Source organism: Amblyomma maculatum, chromosome 9 (assembly GCF_055883805.1).
Source record: "Amblyomma maculatum isolate TAMU_Amacu chromosome 9, ASM5588380v1, whole genome shotgun sequence".
Classification (NCBI taxonomy): domain Eukaryota; kingdom Metazoa; phylum Arthropoda; class Arachnida; order Ixodida; family Ixodidae; genus Amblyomma; species Amblyomma maculatum.
In genome coordinates, this window is record NC_139352.1 from 25908590 (window position 1) to 25932124 (window position 23535).

The 23535-nt window shown below is 46.1% G+C and overlaps 1 protein-coding gene and 1 long non-coding RNA gene across 2 annotated transcripts in view; both read left to right on the forward strand.

Moving 5' to 3' along the window:
* Positions 1 to 23535, forward strand: part of LOC146178607 (uncharacterized) — a 106552-nt gene that overhangs the window by 56108 nt on the left and 26909 nt on the right. The gene's annotated exons all lie outside the window — the stretch shown is intronic.
* LOC146178608 (uncharacterized) lies at positions 10272 to 14803 on the forward strand. The gene is made up of 3 exons (XR_014700621.1): positions 10272 to 10684; positions 10918 to 10983; positions 14704 to 14803. It is a non-coding gene; the product is annotated as an uncharacterized LOC146178608 (long non-coding RNA).

The window sequence follows — 23535 nt, forward strand, 5'->3', positions numbered from 1 at the left end:
ATGTAAAACGCAATAAAAATAGTGTATATCAATGTGCATCACAAAACAAAAGCTATCCTGGGTTCCCTCGTAAAACGCGTGCATATGTATGCGAATTAATGCGGTGGGGGAAAATGTATCCGCAGGCACATTGCGAGCCTAAGGTATTTTGTCGCTATATATACAGTTTGTGTTTGTGTAGCCTGTTTGCGGGAGTTTGACGACCGGAAGTGATCGCTTTATAATTATGGCGTATGAGGCGAACGTATCAGCATGCACGTGTTTCTCGCGTCAGTTGCGTGGTACTAGGGGGAGAAAAGCTTTACAGAAACTACGCGCGGTCACCGACTCGGGTCAGCAACATAGGCAACGACAATGCCGGGTCAAGGGTAGCTACGGCCTCCATATATAAGAACGGAAATTAGCTGCTGGACAATGAAATGGCCCCGCGCCTGACAAGCGACTGGGTGCAGATTATACGAGCGTATAAAGTCTTGTCACTGTGAGCAGTTCCCAGCACCGTTGTTCTCCAAGCAACAAGAGAATACCCGAGGCAGCACGTCACTCAACTCGTCATCATCTGGGCCACATATGACCCCGCGCGCCAGGCGGCCCCCGGTGTACATAAAACAAAAAGTGCATAAAAGGCGGCGTGGCTGCTGCTAGCTAATTTGAGGAGCACGCGTTCCATGCATACAAAGGGTTGCTCATTGCTGCGTCGTATACGCATGACCTCTGGGAGTGTCCGTATCCCGTATTTGCGCGGGTATAAGGCTAACCGTTTTCGGAGTTCAGTTATTCACCGATGAAGTATTTACATGTGCCGGTGCGAACAAGGCCATCAAGTTCGGTAAATGTAATATAAGTGACCATTCCGTTCTAAGGTGGGGTTGTGATCGCACACTATAGCCAGTGACGGGATGCGGGAACAGCACATTCACAATGGTATTCTTCACACAAGCCCGGCAAGTTTGTCGGGATAGTATGAACAATACCATTGCAAGTGTGCTCTTCTATGATCTCATATTTATTTTGAAAGCAGGCACCGTCATGCATCCTGAGTAAATAGTGCCGTCTGAGCGCGGATCGATGGTCTCCACCTCTCCACGAGACCGGACACTGCGATGTAAAAGAGGGGAGGATTACGCTCGCGCAAATTCGGTATAAGCGATTTCGAAGATCTTCCATTGTTCGGTGTAGTGTTAGGACGCGTGCTGCCCAGAGGCGCCTCTCGAGATCTGCAGGCTCCTCCGACGTGACCTGGAAGGGAGCAGCAACGCGCAGATCCCCCACTCCCAGCCCCGTTATTGTGGCGCCCCCCTAATCTTCTCCTAGATGCCAAATTATGACGGCCCTTGATGGAACACCCGCGCCCCGTCGCGGTGGTGCTGATTCGCACGCATGCGCGGCCATCGGCCCAAATGGGAGCAGCGCCGCGCCCAATTCACGCGTGCGCGCACTGACTCTGTTTGTGCGCTGTGCGGACGAGAGCCTGAACTTTCGGAGCAAGAGAATTTGCTCGCTGCTTGTTCGAGATGAAGGCGCTGACTGGTCACCGTCACCCGAGGCAGGGTTGCCGCAACTGCTGGATGCAGTCCGCTCGCGGTGATTGCAATGATCCTTGTCCTGCAGCCAGGCGGGTGGACGCCTTATCTCCACAGATCTTCCATTTGCGTACCTCACACGAAATCTCCCCCCCCCTCCTCTCCTCCTCCTCACGGCTACGTTTTCTCGCCGTTGGAATTATTCGACTGTCTCAAGTTTCTCAACGGACCAGTCACCAGTGGCTGTCTGCTGTTGGTGGGGTGTTGACTATTAGTCGATCGACAAATGGACGGCTGAAAGAGTAAGCTCATCTCTGCCCGAGCATTTCGAAATTTGCTTACGTTTTTGCACTCTATTTTTAACATCCCGCGTTTCCTATCCGCGTGCCCTAGTAACGATATACGGCCCGTTTCTTCCGCAAGTCCATTCTCTCTTTTCGGATGCCATTTTGACAACGGAATCGCTCATTTTACTGATGAGATCTAACGGAGAAAAATGGATATAGGGCGGCCGTCCTTAGCTGGCTGAGGGGCATGCCTTGTGATAACTTGACTAACGTAACGATATGAGTGGAAAAGATGAATGCTGTGAGTGCGTTTAGAATGAAGGCATGAAGGTTATTTAATGGGCTTATGTGGGACTTTTTTTTTTTTTTTTTTTTTTTTTTTTTTGCTATACACGGAGCCGCATTCATCAGTCGCATCCGAAAAGAAAGGTCACGTTGCGCATGCCACAATAACAAGCTGCCTTGCAGCTCAGGCTGGCGCAGAAAGTTGTGGCGAAGTTGATTGGTTTCCGATTGAGAAAGGGGTGAGGCAAGGCTGCATACTGTCGCCCTGCCTATTTAACCTATATGCAGAGTGCATCATGAGAAAGGCCGGTCTGGACGAGTCTTCAGCTGGAGTGAAGATTGCTGGAAAACGTATCAACAACCTTAGATATGCGGATGATACCACTTTAATGGCAGAAAGTGAAGTGGAACTCAAGATACTTCTGATGCGCGTACAAGAAGAGAGTGAGAAGTTTGGGCTTAAACTGAACATTAAAAAGACGAAGATCATGGCGTCTTGCCCTATCAAGTCCTGGAGCATCAATGGACAAGAAGTGGAAGCTGTGACAGATTTTCTGTTCTTGGGCGCCAAGATTACCTCGGAAGGAGACTGCAGCCATGAAATTAGGAGACGCCTGCTTCTGGGAAAGAGAGCAATGGTTAGCCTTGACCGCCTAGTAAAGAGCAGAGACATTAGTCTGCCAACCAAGATCCGTATAACCCGTGCTATGGTCTTTCCAGTTGTGATGTATGGATGCGAGAGTTGGACTGTGAAAAAGGCTGACCGCCGAAGAATTGACGCGTTTGAATTGTGGTGCTGGCGAAGACTCTTAAGAGTTCCTTGGACTGCCAGAAGATCAAATCAGTCGATATTGTCGACCATAAACCCTGACTGCTCATTGGAGGGTCAAATTCTAAAGTTAAAGCTCAGCTACTTTGGTCATCTGATGAGAAGAGAGGAGTCGCTGGAGAAAGATTTGATGTTGGGAAAGGTTGAGGGTCACCGGAGAAGGGGTAGGCAGCGAACGCGATGGTTAGATGGCATTCTCGAGGCATTGCAGATGAAGCTATGTGATGTTAAGAAGATAGTGAGAGACCGGAAAGCGTGGCGTGACATGGTCCATAGGGTCACGAAGAGTCGGACACGACTGAACGCCTGAACTGAACTGAACTGTAGCGAAAGATTAGAAAGCGGAAAAGTTAAGTCCGTTGTTTGGCAGCGCAGAGTGTCGGTATTAATATCGTGAGGCCGGCATTCACGACAGCGCCTGTTTTTATCCATTCGTTATCAACAACTCATCAGCTAGCAACGTAAACGTCATTATGAGAGCTGGATAAGAATAGCCTTCTGTGAACGTGTGACTGACAGTTTATCCAAATCTCTTTCTCTCTCCCCCCCCCCCCCCCCCCCTCCTCTGCATGCTGCCCTAACCTTGATAAGGAAATGCCGACTGTCTGTATAAACGCAAGATGCCCGAGAACCTATAGTGACAGACGACAGTGCCGGGGCAGCTCCGCTAACAAGGAGCAGCTGATGCACTCCTAGCCATACCACAGGGGTGGAGTTAAAACAGCGCTCATACTAAGTATCCCTGCTTTTTTTTTTTTTTTTTCGTGTACTCGATCCCAACAAGCAGCATTGTTCGGCCTCTGACGCAATGCAGAGGACATCGCCGTGCCTCCTCCCACGTATACACGAGTTTATATATACACGACCGTCGGTCGGGCCTGTATTCGGGGGCCGCCCACACTAAACTGCCAAGGCTCGCGTGCCTGCCCGGGGGTTCAGTGGGGCCGTAGCTCCGCAGCAGTCTCGGGGCGCATTCCTCGCGTACGGAGGCGTGCATGGCCTGTGTCTAAATATAGACGGGCGCAGTCAGGGATCAGCAGCCTGCTGGCCGGTCACGACCATCGGCCCACGCTCAGCCACGCCTGTCGAGAGTCTCCGCAGACGTCTGTCCGTCCGTTCGTTCCGTGCCTGCCAATTGAGGAAGCCTCGTTTGTGCCGAAACAAAGCTTCGTGGCGGCGACCGCGATGTATACGAGGCGTGTGCATGTCCTTGTTCGCGGGCGTCGTAAACACGAGAAACGGCCCGCGCGTGCCTCTTTTATTTCTTCTGGCACCGGGGTCTGTTGTATGTGCATGCAGTATGCATGTGAGGCTTGCAGCACGAATAGCTGGATGTGCTTTCGACAGGCGCTGACAAACAAATCAGCGTTGGATTTCGTCTCGCGTGCGGCCGATGGCGTTTCTTCCGTCATTACTTTTTTTTTTTTTTCTGCTTGTCGTGGTTGTCAATCAACCGGCTGTTGAATTCGTGTTGAATTCGCTTTACGCAGTATTTTTTGGCGGCAGCGCAAAGTACGAGAGCTTGTGAGCGTAATGCTACGGTACTAATAATGTTTGTCCTGAGACGACGCCCGTCTTCGGAGACACAGATTTCTTCCTTTAGACTTGGACGGTTGGGTCTCTTCCTTTTCTTTCCGAAGCGCATAAGGGCTTCGATGAGAAGTAATCTAGAAAACTTATTGAATGTGTTGCCTTTGATTCTTTATTTTTCCTTTGCACTTAGAGAAGCATCTTACCCACGGACAATCGCTTCACCCACCATGTTTTTCGTTGTTTGGCTTCTCCGAACACCCCGCAGTTATGCGGCAAAGCTAGCTGTTCTTCGTGGTTACTTTTGTTTCGTTTCCCGTTTTCTTGTTCTTGATTTTTGCTTGTTTGTTTGAGGAGTGGGGAGTAAATAAGCACAACGGCATTGGCAATGAAAAGTTTGCAAGTTCTGAAATCATCATCATCATCATCATCAGCCTGACTATACCCACTGCAGGGCGAAGGCCTCTCCCATATTTCTCCACTTAACCCGGTTCTGTGCTAGCTGCATCCACTTGACCCCTGCGAACTTCTTAATCTCATCCGCCCACCTAACTTTCTGCCCCCCCCTGCTGCGCTTTCCTTCCCTTGGAATCCAGTTTGTTACCCTAAGCGACCATCGGTTATCCTCTCTTCGCACTACATGTCCTGCCCATGTCCATTTCTTCTTCTTAATTTCCACTAGAATGTCGGTAACTTGAGTTATTTCTCTGACCCACTCTGCACGCTTCCTATCTCTTAATGTTACCCCTACCATTTTTCGTTCCATAGCCCTCTGGGTTGTCCTCAACTTAAGTAGAACTCTCCTGGTTAGCCTCCACGTTTCAGCGCCATAGGTGAGTACAGGTAAGATGCAACTGTTATATACTTTCCTCTTTAGCGATACCGGTAAGCTGCTAGACATAATCTGCGAGTGCCTGCCAAATGCGCTCCATCCCAATCTTATTCTTCTTGTTATTTCCTTTTCATATTTCATAAGGTATTTTCATAAGGTATTTACTAAAGTAATCGCTAATAGAATCAGAACAACCTTAGACTTCAATCAATCAAAGGATCAAGCAGGGTTTCGGAAACGGTACTCTACTATCGATCATATCCATACCGTCAATCAGGTGATAGAAAAATGCTCGGAATATAACCAGCCCTTATACATAGCATTCATTGATTACGAAAAAGCATTTGACTCAGTTGAAACCTCGGCGGTGATGCAGGCATTGCGAACTCAGGGGGTAGACGAGCCGTACGTGAAAGTGCTGGAAGATATATACAGTGGCTGCACAGCAACCATAGTTCTGCATAAAGAAAGTAACAAAATTCCCATAAAGAAAGGTGTTAGGCAAGGAGACACAATCTCCCCAGTACTATTCACAGCTTGCTTAGAGGAAGTATTCAGAGGCTTGGAATGGGAGCAGTTAGGGATAAGGGTAGATGGAGAATACCTCAGTAATCTGCGATTTGCTGATGACATTGCCTTGCTAAGCAACTCGGGAGATGAACTACAAATAATGATTGATGACCTAGACAGAAAAAGTAGAAAGGTAGGCTTGAAAATCAATATGCAGAAGACTAAGGTAATGTTCAACAGCCTCGGGAAGGAACAGCAGTTTACATTAGGTAGCGAAGCACTGGAAGTAGTAAGCGAATATGTCTACTTAGGACAGGTAGTAACCGCAGATCCGGACCATGAAAAGGAAATAACAAGTTCTGAAATATGCAACATTAAACAGTCAATGATCTTATTTGAATGCGCGTTTCATGGGTAAGTTGCACAGCCGTGTCATGAATGAATGGACCCTCTTGCTCAAAGGTGTCATTGACCTCCAGGAATCTAGTTCGCCGCTAGAAGCGCAGGCAGGCTCAACAACAATACGTGTCAAGGCCGCCATGAAAATAAGAGTAGGTTAATCTCCCCTGCGCTAACGGTACCCCCCCCCCTTCCCTTCGTCTTTCTACAAAACGCGAAGCATGCTTGCATTGTGTTTTGCAAAAACCTCAAGCCCAGCACGAGCGCCTTATTTGTATACCGTATCACGGATTCCCACATTATCCTCTTCAGCCTTCTTCGTTGGGCGTCCCGGCTGAATTTATTACTTGCTTTCACAATGAAACACCGAAGTGCTCCCGAAGGTAGCGCAATCTACATCCACTCGTTCGGCATCGCTACATCTTAAGAAAACACATCAGTGATATATATATATACATACATGCGTCTTGGGGCCGTAGTGATCGAAGCGTCACGCACTGTTACTTTTCCTCGTTCCCGAATCAACAAAAGCCTTCGACCACACGTCGCTCCAGTTCGACGCAGGTTTGCGCCGCATCGAGGAAAACACACGCCCGCTCTCTTCACAGCCCACCGTGCTTCGTAATGACCGGCGTTCGAAGTATCGAGAATATACACGCATGGTGCCTCCGAATGGGCGAGGCGTAAGAGCATCAACGCACACGTCAGACAGGACGCCCCCTTCTTGACACCAGATGCGTGATGTCTGTCTGTCGCTGCTCCAGTATTTTCGGGGCGGGTGGGGGTAATTGGGGGAAAGGGAGGAGCTAGATGGTGTAGGTGCGGTACGGGGGCAGTACAAACATTCGAAGAGGATGATGAGAGCCACGGCGACTGAGAGACGAAAAAGGAGTGACGCTGCTGGAAGCGTTGGCGTTGAGCGGCGATGCACAGGCAGGAGAATCGACGCGGGCAGGGCTGACATTGCGGGACGTCTGGACTAGAGCTCTGTTCAGACCAGGGCAAGCCGGTCATGGCCGCTTCCGCTGCCCCCACTCTTCTAATGGAGGACGTTGCTAGGCGACCTTGCCCGAAGGTATAGAAAGCCTATGCACGCCTATCCGCCCCCCCCCCCCTCTCGTCCCCTACTACTAACTTCTTTATTCATTCATTTCTAACCCCCCTCAATCTCAAACAGGGACTACACCCCTGTAGATGATGATGCTGTAGCACGGAGCGGGAAGGGGAGGGCGGGAGGAAGCGGTGATGGACTATTTGATTCGCGGAAACCGGCGTGCAGCGCAGGTTTACCTCTGAAGACCCACCCTTTTTTTGTTTTTTTTTTTAATTATTTCTTTTCTTTTTTGTGGTTCCTAGGGCCTAGCTCCTTGCGGCCTTTCGCTCACATTCGTTGTCTTTCTTTCTCTTCCCCCATCGGCTCAGCCTCTCTCTGTCGTGGTGCCGCGGCTGCGGAAAAGCGACTCGCGCATCTGGAATAGAGCCTTCAGCATTCCACTGTCGCCTTGGGATCTGCTGCTGGATACTTTCAGCTCGGTCCCTTGTCTGGCGTAAGATCTGACATCTTCGACTCTTGTTTAGTTCCCTGTCACCTCCCCCCCCCCCCCCCCCTTTTTTTTTTTTCGCTTTTTGCTACGCTTTGCGTAACTTTCCTTCATTGCGACTTTTCTTTCCCCGGATTTCTAGCACTTCCCTCCGCGTAAAAAAAAAAAAAAAAATGGGCGTGGGTTCGACCAGCGGCACCTTCGTTGCAGTTCATCACTTGGCACCCCTGTGACCAGAGTGGGAGCGAGCGCTCGCTATTGTATTGGCGCCCATAACCTCCGGGCACGATTATGCGGTCTGGAAACTCGTGGACGTGTACACTACGCAGGTGCCAAGAGAGGCGGGTGCATGTCTTCTGCCTGACGGCCTAGCTCACGCGAGAGGGTCATTTTGCTTCGAGGGACAAAACCGGCCAGGGAGAAGGCGCCCTGTCCTGCTGTAAAGGGCCCCGCTTCGATGTGCTTGCGGCGAGGTATGCCGATATGTGCGCGCATTTCGAGGCAGTCGTGTTTCTCAAAGGAAGCAACGCGTCCGCCTTCGGCACCGCTTTGAAGGGCCCCTCCTGCATCACTTCGCAATCCGTAGCTGCTATTGCAGGAGAGTTAGGGCACTGAAGGTTTGCTCATCGCACTCCACGTTTTACGGTACGCAAACGGCGCTTGCAATGCCTCCGGTTCGATTCTAATCCACCTTCGGGAACCCGGATGTTGTTTGCGACGCACTCCTATCCGTCCATAGTTTTCTTTTGATTTCGTCACCGATTCGGGAATAGTGCTAGCACCTGCAGCTGCTTCTAGGTGCGACCTCTTGCATGTCTTACGCAATGTCTTCATACCGCAACGCACAGTACGTCTGTCGTCATTTACATTAAGTCGTATCGCAATGCACCAAATGTAAGGCGAATGCGAGTGTGTAAAAAAAAAAAAAGAACAACAAAACCGGGAACACGCATAAAAGCGGTGTCGCGGTCTCTCTAAGACTGAAAAAAAAAAAAAAATCCCAACATGGGTCTTAAGAACCGAAGCAAAAGAAGAGATCGTCCGAACGCCTGGGAGAGTACAAAGAGAAAATTCCAAGCCTATTTGTACGTTCGCTATCATTTGGTCTCGCCATTTTTCACCCCCTCGTTGAAGTTGATTGATCGCGGTGCATTTTTCAAGGGAGGGGGGGGGGGGGGGTACGTACCGCGTCCCTTGCGTTTAACTAGACCCTTAGGCCGGGGTTAGGAGGTGCGGCTGTAACGCGGGCACAAGGCCAGACTGAAACTAGCGACGAAACGCAGCAGCTGGCGTCAGGCCGCAGGAAACGGTCTTATTGCGTGCATATGCGCATGTTTCCGGCTGACGCTTAATGTACGTGGGGCGCTGTACTCCCGCAGGTAATAGAGAGATTTAGCTTACCGGAGACGTATTACGTCTCACGGAGACGTACAGACGTAGACGTATCGGACGCCTACTGCGCATGCGTGAAAACTGCCGATACGTACAGGCGCTGGAGACGTACTCCGGAGACGTATGCCGCGTGACGTCCAGCTTGCCGTAATCTCGCGAGATCTCACGAGATTTCAGCAGCCATGGAGCCAAGCCGCCAAGCTAAGCCAAGCGCCGATGGGATGGTGCTACGAGTGCTTGTAGAGTGCTGCTGTGCGCAACGGGCCACATAGTTCTCCCGTTTTCACATTGGCGTCATCAAATGCTGTAATATCCTTGCCCCGGCCGTGCCAAGAAGACATCATGCGCAAGCGTTTCAGTGCGGCGGACGACCAGCAAGTAGCTCGAGATCGCCACCATCCTGTACATACACAGTACAGCGCAGGGAGAAGGCGCCGTCGAAAGAAGTTGCAACGATTTCTAGGGATCCGCCGACGGCGAACGAGCGCTCGCTCCGCTGCGCAATGAAGGCGTTCGCAAAGGCCTTTGCAAGCCATCTAGCGTCAGAAAAAAAAAAAATGATTCTGGTAAGTCACTACTCACTACCTTCTTTGTTCAGACGATCGGACTGGACAGCGGACTGTCCGAGCGGAACAATTAGTTATCATATGTGACGAAAACGGCACTTTCGAGTAGCTCGGAATGGCAGTGACTCTGCGCCTGCCGATCGCGTGCGCTCAAAGTAGGAGTGGTGGTGGATGATGCTTTCCCACGATACATACGGCCCGCCCGTCTGGATGATGCTTTCCCACGATACATACGGCCCGCCCGTCTGAACACCGCCTAGTCGATTGCTGGGGAATAGCAGCGCAAAGTAAAAAGCCACTTACGTTGTGCGAATTAGATACATGATATTTCAGCATTTTTGCTAAGCATGGCTCGAGTTGCATAATATAATACACGTCGTGTAGCTGCTTTTGTTTACATGTGCATGTAAATGTGCACAGCCACCAGGAGCCACAATAAATGAAAATTGTTTGCAAGATGATTTACTTTATCTTCTCAGACAATTGTCTGGCACCATTAGCTAACAGCACATGCTGAATGCAGTGCCAAAGCCAAATATTGCAAGAGGTCATTTATTTTATTTTATTTTTCCCCAAGCTTATGAACTTGTGTCCCTGTGTCAGCACGTGAAATGAAGTGCGCCAATATTTTATGCTGTTGGACAAAACATTCAGGCACTGGAAGTCCTATTAGCATTTACAAGTCGCAGAGGCTGAACTGGTTTGCTCATTGTGTTATAAAAACACCTGAAACTTAAAAAAGGATCCTTGTTAAGGACCATTGCATTGAATGAAGGCAACAGTGTCTGCGTCGTGGCACTTTTCTAGTGTCCTGGCGCAACTTTCAGCTGCACAATTAGATCCTGTATTATGTTGGCAAGTTAATTACCAATCATCTGTGTCTCATATGGTTATTCCCTTTCAGATGAAAATGAGCCTGCAAGTGCCTGAATGACATGGTGCCCAGAGAGACTCATGATGATGAAAGCAATCATGACAACTCCCGGAATAGTAAGCGACAACACTTCTTATATTACTTTCTTCAATGTTCTTGTTGAACATGTTACAGCTATTTACAAAGCACTGCAATGTTCAGTCTTGATTCTCTTACTGCTGTGTACAAGGTCTAGCCAGAGTGCTAAAGTAAGCTCGTGCATGTTGTTATGCACCGGAAAACAGCCCAAGATCTCATGGCTGCAGAAATAATTATTTCTTTCATTTGTTTGTTTGCTTCCATGGCACAGCCACAAGTCTGCACAGTGTGGAGCCGCTGCCGTCAACACCAAGCCTGCAGTCAGTGCCCCTGAGGGGTGAGGACATATTTATGTTATTTTGAGCAGCACCAATTTGTAAAAAGTTTTATTTATCTCAATGCCTTAGCAACTTACTATAGTTTAAAACTCAAGACTGCTTAGTAAAACTGCACTAGAACCTAGTTGTTAGCTTTTGCATTCATGCCAAATCTATGCACGGACCAGCAGCAGCAACAGTGCATTATACAAAATGCAATGGTCTATGAAAGCAGCGATAAATGAAATAAACGAGTAGGAAAACAAATTATTCACAAATTTTCATGTTCATGGTGCACACTCACGAGACCATCGCAATGCTTTGTGTATTGTTATGCTTGTCTCACTGTTTTGAACCTACACTCCATTTGGTGGCATGACTGAGTCTTCGGTTTGAGAGAAGAATGACGTTTCGAAGATGAGAGAACAAAAACAATGAAATTTGATTGCACTTCTGCAGACTTATGTACATACTTCAAAGGTCTTAACAGCAAAAGGTCAAAAGCAAGTTCATAGCAATGATAGACTATTGAGCCTCTTGCCCAGGGCCGGTATTTTTTTACTCCACAAGAAGCCTTTAAACAATCAATCCAGCCCTCTCACAGAACTTTGGCCAATAAAACATGGCACATCTCTCTGGGTTAATCAGCCAGTCAATCAAACAGTATTGGTAAGCAATGTTCCTGCAGTCATACCTTGGGAACAGGCGAGGAGACATAGAAACTTCCATTTTCACTTCGATAGCGTTGCAATAGTCGAACAAGGAGTCTGTCTGCCAGAAAAACACAGGGCATGTCTGATGTCACATACAGCGGATCAAAACAGCATCTGTAGAACTCAACTCCTAATGGATCAGTGTAATGGTTTTATGGCCATGTCCCTTCTCCCAAACAGCCACCGTATCTTCCTGTGCAGTGTGCCCTCAGGCATCCCTCTCCAGAATGTATTCATCATCGGGCAAAGCATGGGAAGTTCCCACATGCTTTTTCTTTTTGCGGCTTCACACTTTTGTGTGATGTTTGCCTGGACGCGTGATGCATTTCCAGCTCTTAGGTCATTGCACCATGACCTAAGAGCATAATGTGCATAATCAACGCAAAAGCTCAGAAGTAATATTTTATAGAGACATTTCTACCGCAATTACCTATTTGGTGAATTTTATTTATCCTCAAGAAAAGGATGGCAAAATTATATTATTGTTTACTCCACCCTCCACTGTGGTCTTAATGCATTGGTTGATGTGAAAAAATGATTCAATTTGTTTTCAATGTGCATCAGAAGGAGCGTTCACTGACATAAAATAACATCAAATACCATGGAAAATCTTTTGCATATGCCAGCAACAGGCAAGTCCTAGTATAGATTGCTATTGAACGTGACACTTAGTATTCTCTGCGAGCCTACAATTGTAATGTTCCAACTCTCATTGCTGACAGCACGATTAAAAAGAAAATTTCTTTCTGGAAAAATAATTAGCGTTGTCTTTGAACAATTTATATTAAGTTTGTTTGATTGAAGCCACAACAATAATGTTAACAGGAAGGCTTTGCTTTGCTTTGTCAACGTGTCTGCATCTGTGCCGGTCATAATAGAACAGTCATCTGCATGTGGTGGTGGCAAAACTAATAAATATCCAACAGGCGCAAGATAGGTGTCAACTTATCCTCAAAGATGACGGCCTGGAGTCCTTGGACATGGGCGACGTCAGCTAGTCGGATTAGACCTAGCAGAGTTTCAGGGCGTGAGCTCGACAGTAGTTTCCAAAAATAATTTTTTGTCACTCGATTTATATTTTAGATTTCTGGACACGCCCATATCATATGTACCAGATCCACCCTATATATGTACGACAAATTTAATGGATATGTCGATGTGGGCAATGTCTTTGATGAAAACTTTCAACAACAGTGGCCAAAGCAGGCTTCCTTGTGAAACACTGTTAGTGACTGTTAGATCGTTCAAATGGTGATTACTCAAGCATGCTATTTGTGTTTATTCTCCTCTCCTTCGGGGCAAGTGCCAAGGGTTATACCCTACAACCTGTGTGCAATTCTGTTCACAACTATATAATCACACCAGGTAGATTGCTACAATGAGAATTCACTGCCTTTTCTTTTCCTTTCTTTTTTTTTCATGAAATTCTAGTTTAAGATTCGTAATTATCAAAATATTCAATTGCTTGTCCATGAACCTTTTGTACTTGCTATATACCATGGCCTATTCCCCGCCGTGGGTATGTGCCATTACCACTAAAGACAGTCATCAATGGGTCTGATACATAGGTCAGGGGTGGAAGCAGGCTCAAGCATTTTGAAGCAGCTTTGGGAGCAGCGAGACAAGAGTTTTGGAGCATTTGAATTATGTTTTGGAGCAGGTTCCTAAGGTCAAATGCCTCTGATAATTGTAGTAATTGTTTTTTTCTTTGACAGAAAAAGATGAGCTCTTCCTTTTTATGCAAGTTCAATGCCTGTCCAACTTCGCACTCATTTCTGACAAGACAACGGCCAACAACTTGGAACAGACTAGCAGCAAACAAAATGCTTGCTGGTGTGCTTTATAACTGAACACCTAGTGTGACCTTGTGACCTAACGCAGTTGCCTATTCTGACTTGACAGATTCAAATGTCGAGTTTACCACTTCAATGCACTCAAGCAATGCCACTAATTTGGAGCTCAGATTAATGGACATGCCATTTCTGCTCTCTATCTTGTGCATATCCCTTTTTGATCCTATGCCTGTGCTGATAAATTCCTCAGCAGTGGTCAGTAGTGCCTTCAGGAAATGTAGATGGCACTGAAGGGTAGCCTTTTCATTCTTCAGCATTTTTACTTCACTACCTCCTTCCAATAGTTTTATCATTCTTTGATTGAGCAATGCTGGGGCTCATTTTTTAAATCTTGGCAATAGGCCCTGTATGGCTTTCCAACACTCTTGAGACGCTTCCTAGTGAGTGACATCTTTGGAGTACCAACCCATAACGATTCAAGTATGATTTTGTCTGCCGTAGGCCCGACAAGCTTGTTACTGAAAAAGAGGCTCGATAAGTGCCTTCTTGTTCTTAGACCACAACCATTAGAATAACTCATGTGGTTTTTCCAGTCGGACAAGTTTCCTTCCGAACGACTCACAGTAGTTTGCACCTATCTGCTTCGCTTGCTGCTCTTGCTTCTCCCTTCACCGGCGATTCAAAAGGCTGAGAGGAGGTGCTACGGCACATGCACAGTGCATTTTTTTTTGCAATTATCTCCAATCGCCAGTGACTCATATTAAATTTACTTGCAAACAAATATTTATTATGCCAAATGCTTCCTTCCCTTACAAAAATTTCGTTTGTATTAAGCCCAGTGCTAGATGCGTTATATCTTTGCCACTGGTGCAAAGACATTGTTTGCGTGTTGCACTAAATTTGATGGTAGAACATTAAAACAGCCAGTTTGGAGCAGTTTTGGAGCAATATTGCATTTTGGAGCAGGATAGAGCAGGAAAAGCAGTTTGGGAGCAGAATGGAGCAAATGGAGCGGCAATTCCACCCCCGATAGGTGCATTCACAAGAGGAGACTGCTGCACTTCTGTGCCATGATATAGGGGTATGCCATATGCCCAGACATTTCATGAATAATCATGTGCGTAGTTATTCACTGCAATACTAGCTGGAGAGCAATATTAAACAACCTCCAGCTTTCTCATAACAGCTTTAATTTTACAGTAATTTCTGTGAACACTGCACCTTTTCATTCCAGGAAGGTAGAAGAATACAACACGGATTTTTTATGCAGCACATGGTGAAGAACACTGCCCCGTGTGAAGATGGACATGTGAAGATCAGCTGGTGAAATCTTGGCAATCAGTGTTGACAAGATGCTGATTGCGCTGATGAAAGAATGAAAGTTATTTATGTTGGCACTATATCACATTGCAGATAGCACCAGTTTATTTTCTCCAAAACTCTCTCGACCATGTTCACTTTGCCAAATAAATCCCAAATACATTTTTGCAACACAAATGCTGTCGGTGTGTTTCTGTTCTTGCATTTTATGGTGCATAAGTAGCTAAGGCTACAGTTTCGCAAATACAGGTCCAAAATTGTCTGCAAAGGGCATTACACTAATTTTAAATTGCATATTTTAAGAAATATTTGCATTGTTAGAATTGTAAACATATGCAATGACTCGAAAAAAAAAAATATGTGCACAACCTCTCTCAGGTGAGCCTCAGCTACAACGTTGAAAACACTGTTAGTGGCCTGTGGTCACCACTTCACCAAAAGAAATTCAAAATGTCCCGTCACATAGTGGTAATTGCTAAAAGCATATCATAGGTCAGTGTTTCTCAAATAAGGGCTCACTAAGTGATTTTCAGGGTCCACGAAACCCACAGCTGCAAAAAAAAAGAAAAGAAAGATATGCGTGATAGCTTTGGCCTGACTAGACACAGTTTTGCAAGGTTAAAATCTAGGAGATTCAAAGGCGACTTTAGTTTATGAAAAAAAAAAAAAAGAGTGCGGAAACAGAGGGAGAGGGCATCTGCGGCATTCGTTGATGCCAACTATGGTAAAACTCTAGCTCTGGCTGCACTACTGGATGGGGCTACAATGCAAAGCATCTCGGGCATGATGACAACATGACAGCTCAATGAGAGTACAATTAACTCAGTAGTGTACAGAAAACTCTGAATAATGACTCTAGCAGCACATGCGATCAATGAATATATGAGCTGTGAATTAGCGGCATGAAGTGAAAAACCATAAAATGGCATCATCACTTTTTGCATCTGGTAGCACAGGTTCTCACTGAAGCCGTCAGACAGCCTGACAAAGACAAGCTGTGGCGGTTCGCCAAAGCAGATGGCACTTCACACATACAGACACTTTTATAACTCAGATGCCACCTTTCCTTAATCTAGACAATACACAAATGCACACACAACCGTTCGGGTGAAACACTAGAGACGGCCCACGCAGCACAACTCAAGTACAGCGTTCAGACTGGTGGTCTAGTACATATTTGCGGTCACAAGCATCTCGTGCCACTAACAGTTCGAAGTTAGCGTTGGGAACAAGTGAAGCCGTTGGTCCGGAGCGCAGCTGTCAAGTGTTCACCGGTAGACGGTCACGCAGTCAAAGGAGCATGGGAGACAACGCCGAACCAGTCATCGCGTCCTTTCAGTTCGCCAAGTAGCGAGATGGCAAACCGAAGCTGTCATATCGCTGCACACAACACTCAGGCAAAAACCCCTGCATTTGAACACGAACGCTATCACACGCCACCCTAAACGCCACCACGCACACACCATGTCATGTTGAACACTGTGAGACGAAGACAACGAGAAAGTAGTCATGCACTGCTGCAATCAATCGAAATAAATATTGCTGCATCTCGCATAAAAAGAAAATTCATAAAGCTGCATCTCGGCATAACAGCGTCAACAAATGAACAGCATAAATCTTTGGGCAGCATTGTTGCATTCAGTGATGCTCATCTTGGAAATGGAGTAACTGTTCTAGAAAACACGAACAACAGAAACAGAAGTGGACATGGACGTACATAGGCTCACAACTGTATTTTACTAACCGAAAGAGGACACATATACAGCAAGCAAAGGTATAGCGTTGAGCATGCGGTTTTGTGCACTTTATATGTGTCATCTTTACTTAGTAAATCCAGTTGTGAGTCTGCAAGCCTCCTGTCCACTTGTTTCTGATGTCCAAGTTTCCTAGTGCACTTACCCTATTTACAAGATATGCACCACTGCATGCTGCAATTATTGCTGTAAGGAATACAGAGATGAATTCTGCGACTGTTGACAAATGCCTCAACTATGAAGGTCACTGCTTGCCATGCTTGTCTATATTTTACTGAGAAAGGCAGCCTAAAAAAAAAAAAAAAAAATGTTCCAAATTTTTTGACCGCAGGACGTAGGCCGACACTTATGTCTGAAAAGGCACAAGGTACTAACTGAGGCAGACACAAGACCAAGTACATAGACACATGACAGCTGTACAAAGATGTTCGGCAGTTCATTGCGCAACTTTATACATGCGCCCTACCTGTTACCATCTCAAAGTTTGGTTCTTGAAATAGTCAATAAAAGCAAAATCCCGTGCTACGCTGCCAAACCCTTCCTCTACAGCTTTCCTAACGCTGCTCATTGCCTTGTTGAAGGCAACATGATGAGGCTGCAGTACGGCACCTCCAAACAGCTTGTAGAGTAGAGGCCATCGGGGGTAGGCTGCATCACTATAGATCACATATTTATGACCCATGGTGATCTTCTGCAGGTTCTCAAAGTGCACCGTCTCCTTGAGGATCCCTAAAAGATAGCAAGAATTAAAAATATAACCAGTGTGGGTCTACACAGGTGCCTCTGTTCTTTTTGTATAATAAGATGTAATTACAGTTGCAAGTTTTTAGATACAATTTTTTCCTACAAATTTATAAAATGCCACATGCTAACACAATCTTGCATCACATACTTAAGTGCCACGTTTCTTTACAGATGAAAAGCTGTTTTTCATGAGGTGGGTCATTGAGTACCCTTTCCCAAAAACCAACTCAAAAAATATAAAAGTACTTGTGGAATTTTCGCAGCAGAGATGTTAGGCTTTAATTTGGAAATGCACTCCCCTGAATATGAAAAACATATTACAGCTAGTTACTGCAATGAAGACATGACTGAACAGGCTTACCTGCATCGTGACGCCTGCCTTTAAATGGCCCACTGGCAGACTATGGCATTGGTACACATTAGTGCCTGATATTTCTGCACAGGCTCCACCTGTGCCCAGAGAAGTCCTCCTCCTGAGCCACAGATGGTCGACAAATTTGCCTTGCTGTGCCATGATGAAACCCCAGCAGTTGAGCACGGGGGCCTTCCTTTGCATGCGCCGCCTGAGGAGGAAAAATTGAAGCGGCTGCAAGCAACGATCGCTTATAGAGTCCCTATAAAGTGGTCATGAGAAAATAATCTTTCAGTGTGCACCTTCTTTACTGTGCCGTAGCATAATACTTATTGCATTGTTTTTGGAAGAGTTCACTAGCGTTACCTCGTACAGGCCCATCAATTTTAAGGTGAAAATCTTTAATGGCTCATACTGTCGGCATTCGTTTGTTTCGTCACTCTATAGCTGTCAATCAAATGACGTCATGATGATGCTATCAGAAAAAATTGAAATCCTGTTTCCGCTGAGAGCCGAACCTCTATCCCTCGCATCCCCATCCGAGCGCTTTAGCCAACTGTGCAACGCTCGGGATCGTGAAACACACATCAAAATTCTCCTTGTCTACAGTAGCGATGACAATGAAGTTAGAATTAGCAGTGATGACATTAGCAATGATAATGACGGTGCATTTAATTCATAATGATGAGAGCAAACGTGATGCATCGTGTGCACCAGCAACGCTTAGATTTTCACATTTCTGCAGTGTAGATTCCGCAGTGCTCCCAGATTTTTTCAACACTATCATCGACACCTGATTTTTTTTTTCAAAGCAAGCGAAATTCAGAAACTACATTAGTTATTTTCTTCTTCTTCTTTTTTTTTTTTTTGTAATTGAAAGATCATATATACATCTCACTTTTGCAAATGGTTTGAGACAGTAAGGATGTAAATAAAGACCAGGAATTTCACAGAAATCATGTGCCAAATCAAAAATGAGCCAGATTCTACTGATGTGCAGATGGAAATGAGCCAAATCTATTTTATTCTTGACAGCTTTCTTTCTCAGCTTTAGCATGATAGGGTGGACTACTGCGAGTGTAAATTCAATTATTGCTTCTCCATAGCTACTTCCTAATCACTGTCTAGGATACGAAGAGATCACAGGAAAATCTGAAGCCAGAAGATAAAAACACTGGGAACATAGGCCTGCAGCAGACGAAGCAGTTTGTGCATAAAGCTCGCAAAATAACTTATAAAAGACTACATTTAGTTTAGCCTGTTGGCAGCGGCTTTCTGCATTTAGCAACATAAGCAAATAGCCGAAACTGGCAAGAAACGACAATATTTGCCGCTGTCTTGTCGCTTTGCATCCTATGTGCATCTACCATTCCCCGGCAATACAATGGTGCACTGAATTAAAATAGCTCTTCATTAAACACATTCCAACTAATTTCTACCAATAGAAAATAGCCTCACATCTTTGCTTGAAGCAGAAGCCCACTAAGCATTTATTTGCTCACTTTAGAGCAAATTAGTGCTGCTGATTGTGTGACAATGAATATTACAACTCTTCATCAGCTGTATTCACAGTACGATCATTTACAGGTATTATTTTCACAAAGAGACTAGAAATGACTCTGAAAAAAATTTCATTCAGTCAAAGTAGGGTCAAATATAGATTTTCATATCGATAAGGGTCAAATCCAAAATTGCTTACATTGTTTAAATTATTGCATAAAATTTTATGAAATTTCTGTGTTGAGTATTTCTAACACATGAAGCAAATTAAAAAATAACTTGTGCTGATAACAACCTTTTGCGTATTTCTCAGTTTGTGTTTCCGTGGACTTCCCTAATTTAATAAAAAAAAAATATTGACTAGTAAGTATGCTAGTGTTTATGTTGATGACCTTATGCTGTGCTAGTAGGCAAGATCGAAAAGCAGCATAGCACTGGTTGCATTCGGGACGTTAAACAGTTTCACTAAATTCGATGTCGACAAGAGAGCACCTTTCCAAAGCTTTACAACCGAGTTGGAGAGCAGGGGTATATATATATGCCTTTGCACAAGTGTGCCTAAGTTAATTGACGTAAAAAAAAAAAAATGATTACAGCAGACGTTCGGTGACTGGGCACGAGTCAACTGCAATCGTTAATGTATATTATGTTTTACAGTAGCCAAAACTGCTCGCCTGCTAGAAACGACACAACGCGGTTACGCGCCAGAGAGCATTGGCCCCATGCCATCATCCCTAGGAGCATGAGCGCTGGTGCCTTTCGACTACAAAATGGTAGGGTTTTGACGTAGTTATATCGAGTAGAAGGCTCGGTAGCGTTCATGCACACATGGAAGCTGATGGGGATGATGTGCAATGAGTAGCGCGAGAGTGCGTAGCAGTGTGCACGCGGAATGATACGACATCCCGCCCCGCTTCTCACAAGGAATTTATCGCTTTAAATCCGCTTGAAAGCGCTATAAGCGGTCGCACAAGTGTTAGACTGTTTTGATAAGCTCTGAACCTCAGGATTAGCGCTAATTCGCATTCAAAGATGACTACTGAAACGCCACAGCCAGTCAGCTTTGCTTTACATGTTTCAGCGGGCATATTTATTTGACACAGAAAGCACTGCTATCAATAATTTGGCTTGTAACCGTCAAGCCACCACTGCCACCACACCATGCGCTACTTACCTCGGAGAATCGCTGAAGAGCTTGCAGATCAAGCCACTTGTCATATCGTAGAGTAGATGACCGAAGTAAAAGTCGAGCTGTGCCAAGGTGCCTCGGAGCCAGAGACTCTGACACGCTGCGCACTGATGACCTCATTTGGAATTAGGAGGGCTAACTGCAGCTCTCCGAAATCCTCTTTCTAGAATCTAAAAATCCTGTTGAACACTGTGTTGTTGTTGGCGCCGATGTTGAAGGGTACCACGCTCACGTAAGTTCCTTCGAGGCTTTGGAATATCGCGCTCCCGTTGAAATCTATGCATGTCTTCAATTTCATCCCATGATAGGGTGCTTAAAAGCTGCCTGTCGTGAAGGGTGAAGGATGCTGTCGGCATGATGTAACGTAACGTGGGCAGGTTGCACCGATAGCAGGAGCAAATTCTAGCACACGACCGAACACCAGCAAACACGAGCAGTTGTTTCCTTCCTCCATGCGAGCACCAAAACAAACGGATTTAATGCAACTAGGCTTGGATTGTTCAGGCTTGCTGCAGGTGGCAAAGTGGTTAAAAGTGAGCTCAAATTAATAATTATTCGAAACACAGCTAACACGTCAACATGATGACTTCGGGGGATCTGCATGTGACATTTTTGTGACATTATTTGAAGTATTTATTACAAATAACTTCTATCTTTTTTTTATTGGATAGCCATCATCATCATCTGCATGTACGTCTAGCGATACGTCTTACGTATGGGCGATACGTACAGCTAAAACGTGTTTTGCCCGGTGTCAGCCGAATACGTCTACATCAATTTTCACGCACGCGCAGTAGGCGTCCGATACGTCTACGTCTGTACGTCTCCGGGAGACGTAATACGTCTCCGGTAAGCTAAATCTCTCTATTGCTAGTTACGTGCACCGCAGTGGAGGACGGTGGAGCACGCCGGTTTCGTCATCCGCGCAGTAAAAGAGTCACACGCAACGAATACCCCAGCGCTTAAACCGTTTCGCTTATAACTAGGTAATTAACACTCATGCATCTTAACAGCGTTTGCCTCTGTTTATCTGAGCATCAGTTGACCGGTGGAAAGCCAGTTGTGGCGGAGTGATTCAAATTAGGAGTCACGGACGATGCCGCGCTGATTGGATTGAATCCCCGTTTCCCCCTTATGTAATTCTACACAGTATTAGCAATGCGTGATGCGACTGCACACTTACGAGATGAGACGGGACGTATAGAGGAGGCTGGGGGAGAGGGGAGGGGGGGGGGGAGCTATGAAAGACAAAACTGGGGTACCGCAGACATTCCAGAACCCTCATTCAAAAAAAAAAGAAAAATAAAAGGAAAGAAAAATATATATTGCGTGCTTTCTCTTTGCTTGTTGCTGCTGGGCTTCCCAAGGCGTGGGGCACCCGCGACAGAGGGGGGTGATGGGGCAGGTGGGAGGAGGAATTCAAGAGAGCAGGCCAAGGGGCGGAATGCAGAAGCGAACGACGGGGAGGCATTGGGAGGAGGTAAGGGGAGAAGAGGTTCTCTTTCGTGCCTTCGGTGGTAGGCCTCGTCGCCACTTCTGCATTTTTTTCCCACGGGTCTGCTACTGCTTGTGCGTAGAGAGTGATATAAAAAGAACCTCAAGAAAGCATGCTCCGCCGACGCCACAAATGTCGAAAAAAGGGCAGTGCAGATGCCCCTCTTTTTCGCAAGTTGTGTTCCGCTCGTTTTTATTTAGTTTTTTTTTTCTCTCTCTCTCGTGCTCGGCTGCTCTCTTTTCCCACCTCCGGGTCAGGTCGCGTCAGAGCAAGGCAGCTACGGCACACCACCGCGCACTTGCGCGAAAAAGAAAAAGAGAGAGAGAGAGAGAGAGGCAGGCTGCGAGGATTGCATAATTCTTATTACAGCCTGACAGAAATAATTAGGTTTCTCATGCGTACTGTCCTCTGGCTCGCTGTGTCCTCTCTTATCGCTGTTTCTCTCTCTCTCTCTCTACGTGGGCCCACGATTTCTTTGCGTCCCCGCTCATCTAAGGAGCGACATCGATTTTTATAATTGTTTGTGGGTTTTCAGTGTGGTGCGTGCGTGTTGTTCGTTACGCTGGAATAATTACGTCTCACTTGATTGGGAACTTGTCCCCGAAACGTTCGTGCATGCAAAATGGTTGCGACGAGCAAGTCGTTGTCGTCGACGTTGTTTGGTTTTGCTGTCGTAAAAAGGGGAGGGGTGTAGATGCGGCGATTGCGAGCGCTTAGCCGCGGCCGTCGTCGAGCTCTTCTTTGCGCTTCTTTCTTTGTCTTGTTTCAGAGGGAGGAGGTCCAGTTAATGGGACGAGACAAATGCCGCGCTGCGCGCACTGACACACGCACATCCCGTCCGTGATGATTTATGAGAGCCTTAATCGAACAAACGAACGTCGGCAAATTGAGCAACACAGCCCTCACTCTGCGCTTTCGTTTTTCTTCTGCAGGGCGACTGATGAAAAATGTTCTCCGCTGATTTCAATGTGTTTACGCAGATCATCTCTCATCTTTTTTTCATCGCGATGTTCAGACGGAACTTCCAGATTAAAGAACAGAAAATGTTGGGAGGAACGCGTGCTTTAGTTCTGAGCCGTGCCTACCGTTTTCTTGCCCTTCGTGTAGCGTTTTTCAGGGCTGTCATTCCTAATTTCACATACCGGGATTTCACTGTAAACCGGTATTGTACCCGTTGTGAAAGTGAGCCTGCTTGATGCTCCGCGTGGCCCAATCGCTTCAAACACATCACACGCCAGAGCAGACTGAAATAAGAACTCATATTCACCTGGTTCCTTGACATTTCTTTGCTTAATGATGCGTTCAGAGGAACAAAGCTATTTAATCCATCCTTGTTTTTGTTTTTGTTTTTTTATCAATGCGGTGGCGCGTTATCTGGCGAGGCGGAGTACATGACCATCTGCAGTGCAGTATACGTATATGAAACTTATACACGGTCCGCTGCCTGAGCCTCTTATCGCTAAAGATTGCGGGCAAGTCTGCACAACGCTCTCCAGCGGTCAGGAGCGCGGAGTGTTACCCACCTCTGCCAATGTCGCCAAAACTTAGTGCAGTCTTCACCAAATGTGCATTTGTACAGTGTACAGTGGACAATTAGGAATTGGTGGTATTGATGGGGAACTGCATTCTGATTAAAAGCAGACCAATTTCATTAAAAATGAAGCTTAAATTTAATTAGTATAAGATGTTGAGCTGTAGAAAAAAATGTAAAT